Here is a 7,579-nt window from a genome sequence, read left to right on the forward strand (position 1 = left end):
AACCTGAAAAATAACTTTCCAATGTTAAACTCTTGCTTTCTAATGTCAAGGGAGTTAGGATGACAGTACTGGAGATTACTCAGTGATGACATTAAAAACATTCCGCCTAGGCCTTAGGTTCTTTATTCTAAGAGAAATGCACAAATTTGAAGTGACCCTGGCTAAACCTTGCTGCCAACTTCTCTTAGAACTGTGCTGTTTTATGATCCTCCTAAACAACCCCAGGAAAATCACATCCACAAATAGAACACACCTCCAACAATTAATCCTGGGTCTGTTTTCCCACACATGCAGGTTGACTTCTATCATGCTCAACTAAGTTGTAACATTCCTCCAGCCATATATAAAAATTGCCACCTGTGAAGTGACACTCAGGAGATGCCTTTGACAATTGGGCACACATGCCACCCAAGAACTCTTCTTTCCTTTAACCACTGACCTTGTCCCTATGTACCACGCAGCCCGTTTTATAACACTGGCTATTCCACAAAACCCAGTTTATCAAGTCTATGACTCATCCTCTGAGCGAGGAGATCCCCTTTTTTTCCTCAAATTCCCGAGTCCCGTGTGAACGCCACGTCGTGGTCATTTCGATTTCCTCTGGCGCCGGTGTGGTAAAGATCAAAATTGTTTTTGCCTCTAGCTTCGCCAGCCCCGCACCGCCTATAGGCCCTTGAAAACCTCGGCGTCCATGCCAGCCTACGGTGCCCACAATGGAATCCGATACGCGCAGCTTTAGAGCAGCTTTTTTTTCCCCCAGCTCCACCCTCACCTGGGCTTCCACCTTTCCCAGAGGGCTACCCGGTCGGTCTGCGAATAAATAATCCCGAGAAGTGAGCAAAAAGGAGCAGTAAAAACGCCAAAGCTTCCTTGCCGCCTCGTGGTCGTCCGCGTTTTTGCAAGCCGGAGACGGCACCCCCGAATTCACCGCCGCGGAAAGCAGGGAGCCTCAAATCTTTCCCGCACCTTTGCCCCAGCCAGAAACTTCGACCCGCTTTGCTTCCATTCAATAGACACGTTTACCTCTATTTCTATATCGGAAAAGCTGTAAACACCGAGGCGGGGGAAATCAGGGCGGATGCCTTTAGCGGTGCAAAGCGGGAGGCTCGGGAAGCGCCCTGCTTCTTGTCGTCGTCTCCGCCGTCGTTGTGCGAGCGGGCACTTACCGCCTTGGCTTGGCCGTCCAGCGCCTCTTAAGAAGGCGCTTCAGGGTCTCTCGGAGAGTCTCTCGACCGAGACTCCTCCAGTAGCGCCGGGCAGGCAAGGCAAAGCAAGGCGGCTGAGCTCATTGGAAGCCAGCAGCCCCAGTCCCCGCCTTCCGCGGTTCTCCCTAAGGCCGCCTTTACCCTGAGCAGCCAGTCTCGTGCTGGGGGAAGGGAAGGAGTTTCCAGGTTGCAAATGGATGCGTCGCGTCTTCCCCCTTTTCTCCTCCACCCCGTCGGATTTGGACGGCAGGGCAAGGCTGGGCTGAGACTCCGCAGCTTAAGCCAAACCCACCCACCACCCACCCCCGGGCGCGGCCAACTCACCGCAGCAACCACATTTCCATCCCCCCCCCTCTTCCTCCTCGGTTCCTGCCCGCATTTCACCCTCCCCCACCCCGGGCGGCCAAAGTTCCTGTTGCTTGGTAAAAAAGCACAACTATCTGGGACCAATTAGCAGGAAGGGGCTCAGCAGGATTGCAGGCCGGGTTTTAGAGCCCCGGCCTTTGGCATTCCCGCCTCCCCCTCTCTTTTCCCAGGATCAACAAGGCGAGCTGGAAGCCAGGGTGGGGGAGGCCGGGGCATGACATTCAAAGGGGTGGGGGGAGCGGTATGGAGTCAGTCGGCCGAAGGGGGAAAAATGCAATTGACATCTGTCTGCTACTGCACGTTGTTTTGCATGATCTGTGGGGTTGTCCTTTTGCTGGCTGGGTTCAAAGAAAGCATCTCGGGTATCTTACCTGTGAAGTACGAAATAACCTGCGTGTTGCGACCGGCTTCCGCACACAATATAAGCGCTGCCATTGTGTGCACTTGGGAGTTCATTGCTGTGGTCCCATGAGACGCAGGTTTTTCACCTGAGGGGTTTTCAGGATTGCAAAGCGGGGTAAGGTGTTGGGATTGAAAAATGAAAAAAAAAAAAGTGTTTTAAAGGCCTGAAATTAAAACGTCCCCCTTTGATGAAGGCACAATCTTCAAAAGTTGTCATTAAAAAAAAGAACATCTTTATAGTTTTCACCTGCCTTCAGGTGACTCATATATCTTGTCCTTTGAGTAAAAAAATACTTTTCAAGTATTTGGTAAATAAATCTGGCTGAATTCTAATTATATCTGTGCTTTGTTAATTTCCTTTTTTAAAAAGAAAAGACACTTTAAAAACATTTCAAACAGAGATTGGATTTGTTTTTCCTGTTTTTCAAGGCCATATTTCTGGTGGGGTACACAAGAATAAGTCCGTGGAGTACAAGTAGTCCTGAACTTATAACCATTCATTTAGTGACTGTTTGAAGTTACACGGAAACTTCAAAAGGTGACTTATGACTGGTCCTTACACAAACATCACAAGTCTCCTCACAATCGTAATTAAAATTCAGGCACTTGGCAACAGGTATGTATTTTTGACAGTTGGAGCCCCTTGGGTCCATATGATTATCATTAGTGACCTTTCCAACTAAATTTCAACAAGCAGAGTGGGGAGGGACTGGATTCACTTAATGACCATGTGATTCACTTAACAACTGCCTTGCTTAGTAACATAAATTGTTGCCTCATTCGTAGTTGTAAATCGAGGACTATCTGTAAATGGAAGCAGCAGAAGAGCAAAACCAAATATGGAGAACTACTTTTCCTCCTCTTAATTTAGCAGAATTTGTGTATTAAGGTGAAAGGTTTTCTCCACTTGCACCTAAACATAATGCAAGCATATCCTGTATGCTTCTTCCCTGTTCCCATATAGCACTGCCTTCCTCTGATTACTCATTCTGGGATTAAAGCTCTATTTTCTCTCCTCTTCCCACTTCTTCCAACGGTAGCAACAAGGCCTATAAAATTGTCTAGCTAGAGGAGATTAAAGGGACTGTGCTAACCTGAAACAGGCAACATCTGTAATGGGGATGGCAGATTTCATGTATATAAAAAGTTTTCTGTCAGCTGAAGGATATGAGTCAAACCCAAATAAACTGCATTATGGCTTGAATCCAGTCTTCCACTGTCTTCTGTCAGCCAAAGGCCTAAACTTATCATTTGTAGAAAGGGTTTTCTCCTATCTGTCATTTTTACTCTTCTGTGCCAGAAGTCTGAACTGATCACTTACAGAGAACTTTCTCTTGCTCAATCTGTTGTAACTCTTCCAGCTTTTTTTCTCTCTCCACCTTTCTCCTGTGTTCCCTCCCCTCCACCAAATTACGGTGGGGGCAGAGCAGCCCAGGCCTGCTTTTAAAAAAAATATCCTTAAAATCTTTTAGAGAAAATCAAACATTTTGTTTTATATTTAAATTTTATATATAGCTGCCCATCTCACGATTGATTTCTAGAATGAGCAAATTCATAATTATTTGGAGTTATGTGTGAATTCAGTCAATGCTTCAGATAGTCCTCATTTAACCCATTTGCAATTGTGATACCGATGAAAAAGTAATTTTATGATCAAATCTTGCAATTTGCAAGATTTACAGGTCTATAAAGCAAAGGAAGGCTGAAGTAAGATTGTAACTACAGTTGCAGTTTCACTCAGCAACTGCTTTGCTTAACAACAAATTTCTGGTCCCAATCGTGTCATTAAATGAGAACTACCTGTATTTGTATCTGTGCCTGATTACAGGTAGTCCTTGTCTTAATGTTGCATGGCAACCATTTTAAGATTTCATGGGCCTACCTGGAGTCTCTTACATTCAGATTGTAAATCTGATGGTTGCCTCCCCTAGCAGTCACATGACCAAACCTCAGGCACTCAACATCCTAGCCACATTTATAGCTGTTTAACATCCTCTGGTCACATTTTACAACAGTTTTGTCAAAAATCAGCAGTTCCAGTTTTCAGCAAAACCATGGATTCACTTAATGACCATGGTGGCCGCTTTATGACTATCATAAAAAAGATCACATGAAAAGATGCATTTTACAATCATCACAACTAATGGCCATGATGGGTAGGCTCCATTATACCGTAGTTGTAAGTCAAGGACTACCAGTATGTAACTTATTTCAAATAGCCTAAGACATTTGAAAGATGGTAACCTTAAAATGAACCTACCATCTTTATAATAGAAGTATTTCTTTTGGTACACAAATGTAGCTATTTAATGTTTTGATCCAGTTTGATTATTCTACATATATATCTCTTAACAGTGGAATTACTTGTTTATTCAGAACTGCCATTTAATAAGAATTACTTATAAGTAACTGCATCAGTACCAGTTGAATTTTAAGTGGCAACACAATCTTGATAGGCTGGTACTTTATAATTATATTTATTTAATTTGCTGCATAATATTAAAAATTAAAAAATTAAAAAATTCTGAGTTTGGTGTCTTCATCGCAATTTAGTGTGACCTTTAAAGTTGAAAGCAACCCTTTTCTTTGTACAGAACTCACAGTTAGCCCTGTTGTGAGAAATTACTGGCTTATACCAGTCTTAACTGCAGACGTTTTACTTATTTATGTATCATTACCCTGGTGTCTTTTATGTCCCAATGTTTATAATTTCTGGAGGGTCTTTTAATATTGGAACATACAGGATCATATCAGTCTGCCTGCTACTTTGTCAATTATATTTTGTGAGTAGAATCAGTTGAAAATCTTTCCTTATTTGGACTTACACCAATTTTCCTTCCACAAGAATACTTATAGAAGAATAATGATCAGTTGAATTATTTAACAACTTTATTAGAAAGGATGGGGAATGAAGCTATTTCAAAAATCCTGAAAGCTTTTAATCATGAAGTACCAGTGCTGGGTTGCCCCCAGTTCGGTCCAGTTTTTGAGAACTAGTAGTAATGGCGGTGGGAGGCTCCGCCCACCCAGCCGGACGTCATTATGGACAATCTGCGCATGTGCAGAAGCGTGAGCGAAGTGTGCACATGCACACGTGCTTCCATTGTGAACCGGTAGTGGAGGTAAGTAAAACCCACCCCTGTGTAGTACAATAATCTCTATGATTACTTTGCTCTTAACCTGTACCGTATTGCTGTCCACACCTTTTGGCCAAGGAGTTTTACCAGTGGTTGATAGATTAGCACCATGTGTGAACCTGGCAAACCGTAATTTAGTCAACAAATCATACTTAAAAGTTAACTCATAGTGAGATGGGCAGCAAACAAATGTAATAAATAAATAAAAGTAATAAGATGTGTGAACCTAAGTAGTTTTTTTAGCCATTTAACATAAAGCACAGAGAACAAATAAATGCATAGTTTGATAAATATCAGCCTCCTTTAATTCTGAACAAAATACAGCTATGAAAAAGTTATTGGAAATTGTTGTGTTGGGAAGCACCCAGCCTGGCAGGAAGGAAGGATCAAATGTGGAACTAGTCTGGAGTCACTGCACAACCTCAAAAGAGCTAGGTCTGACCCACCCACCCCTTAAGTTCCTTAAAGACTTATCTATTTGTTCCTAGGAGTAAGTTGCCAGACTAGGAAGATTCCTGTATTATAGGCATAACATAATAAAGTACTTTGAACTCTGCGTATGTGAGTACGCATGTAACAGGTTGGGATTGAGGTCCCCAGATTTCAAACTAAGGATCTCTTTATAATTCCTCCCACTCTTAAATGCTCCACTAGAATTACATTCATGTTGTATACAGAACATAGACCAGTTTTCTAAAAATAAAAAATAAAAGTAAATGAATAGCTGTAAAGAGAAACAACAGCCATTTTTGTCATGATGCAGATTCTATCCTTGGTCAACTTGTCCCACCCCGACAGAACTCCCAATGTTTTCCCGCATGGGCCCATAACCTTGGGGGAAGACTCCCCCCCTCTCCAGTTTATACAATCATCTGACTTGGACAAACTTTGCCATCTGGCTTGCGTACATATTCCAAGGGTTATTCAGGTTGAAGTGAATTGCAAGAGACAAGATTAGAAGCTCCTGACTGTCTCCCTTTCATCCTGTGTTGACAGATGATGTAAATAAAAGAACCGTTATCTCTGGAAGAATTTAATGCCCATTAAGTAGTGAAGTCCCAGAAGGTGTGGCTGAAATACATTGGAATGTCTTGTTCACATAATCAGAGAATGGTTATCTCAGCATAACCCTGAGATAAGACATGGTTTAAACTGTGAGCTCATGAAATGGGGATACATTGATTTAAAATGTCAAACTGAAGACAATTTTTCTTCTGCCAGGGAGGGCAAGACTGTTACACATCCCACTAACCCATTTCATGGTTTATTCTTTTTGACTTAAGCTATGTTTGCCTAATTAGCATGATATTCCCCTTCCTCACTCCCATGCAGCACTTTAATTGAAGATCTAGTCTTAACTGGCCTGAATAAGGGCTGCCATTTAGAGTTTACAAAAACTAGAATGGGTATCCATGGTTTGTCATAGATGACAAACTGGTTTCTGTAATCCTAAATATTATAGTAATAATAATAATAATAATAATAATAATAATAATAATAATAATTTTATTTCTATACCGCCCTTCTCCCGAAGGACTCAGGGCGGTGTACAGCCAATTTAAAAACACAAGACACAACAATAATTAAAAATTAAAATAATTAAATAAATTTGGCCGATTTAAAACCCCAAAAATTTAAATACCCCAATTTAAAATTATTAAGTCGATAGCCCGGCCTGGCGGAACAACAGGGTCTTCAATGCGCAACGAAACACCCGGAGGTCGGAGATCTTGCGTATTTCCGGGGGCAGTTCATTCCACAGGGCTGGGGCTCCCACAGAGAAGGCCCTCCCCCTTGGTGTCGCCAGCCGACATAACTTGGCTGATGGCACCCTGAGGAGACCCTCTCTGTGGGAGCGGACTGGTCGGTGGGAGGCTATTGGTGGCAGAAGACGGTCTCGAAGGTACCCGGGTCCTATGCCATGGAGCGCTTTAAAGGTGGTAACCAACACCTTGAATCGCACCCGGAAGACCACTGGGAGCCAGTGCAGCTCGCGCAGGAGGGGTGTCACACGGGCACAACGGGTTGCGCCCATAACCACCCGCGCGGCCGCATTCTGGACCAGTTGGAGCCTCCGAGTGCTCTTCAAGGGGAGCCCCATGTAGAGAGCATTACAATAGTCCAGCCGGGAGGTGACAAGGGCATGAGTGACTGTGCGCAAGGCGTCCCGGTCCAGAAAGGGCTGCAACTGGCGGATCAGGCGAACCTGATAAAAGGCCCCCCTGGCCACGGCCGTCATATGCTCTTCTAAAGACAGCCGTGCATCCAGGAGGACACCCAGATTGCGAGCCCTCTCTGTGGGGGGCAAAGATTCACCCCCAATAGTCAGCGATGGCACCTGCTGACTATATCGGGACGCCGGCAGCCACAGCCACTCGGTCTTGGACGGGTTGAGTCTGAGCCTGTTCCTCCCCATCCAGACCCGCACGGCCTCCAGGCAGTGAGACATCACAGCAAGGGCATCGTTGG

General features: G+C 44.0%; 1 protein-coding gene across 1 annotated transcript in view; it reads right to left on the bottom strand.

The window, feature by feature from the left end:
• Positions 1 to 1,386, bottom strand: part of TANC1 (tetratricopeptide repeat, ankyrin repeat and coiled-coil containing 1) — a 157,760-nt gene extending 156,374 nt beyond the window's left edge. Inside the window, exon 1 of the mRNA XM_070940590.1 lies at positions 1,024 to 1,386. The gene's annotated coding sequence lies outside the window, so the exon portion shown is untranslated. The remainder of the gene's footprint in view (positions 1 to 1,023) is intronic.
• Positions 1,387 to 7,579: the final 6,193 nt, after the last annotated feature.

The sequence above is a fragment of the Pituophis catenifer genome, unplaced genomic scaffold (genome assembly GCF_029215685.1).
Source record: "Pituophis catenifer annectens isolate HBS135680 unplaced genomic scaffold, rPitCat1.0.hap2 SCAF_1, whole genome shotgun sequence".
NCBI lineage: Eukaryota > Metazoa > Chordata > Lepidosauria > Squamata > Colubridae > Pituophis > Pituophis catenifer.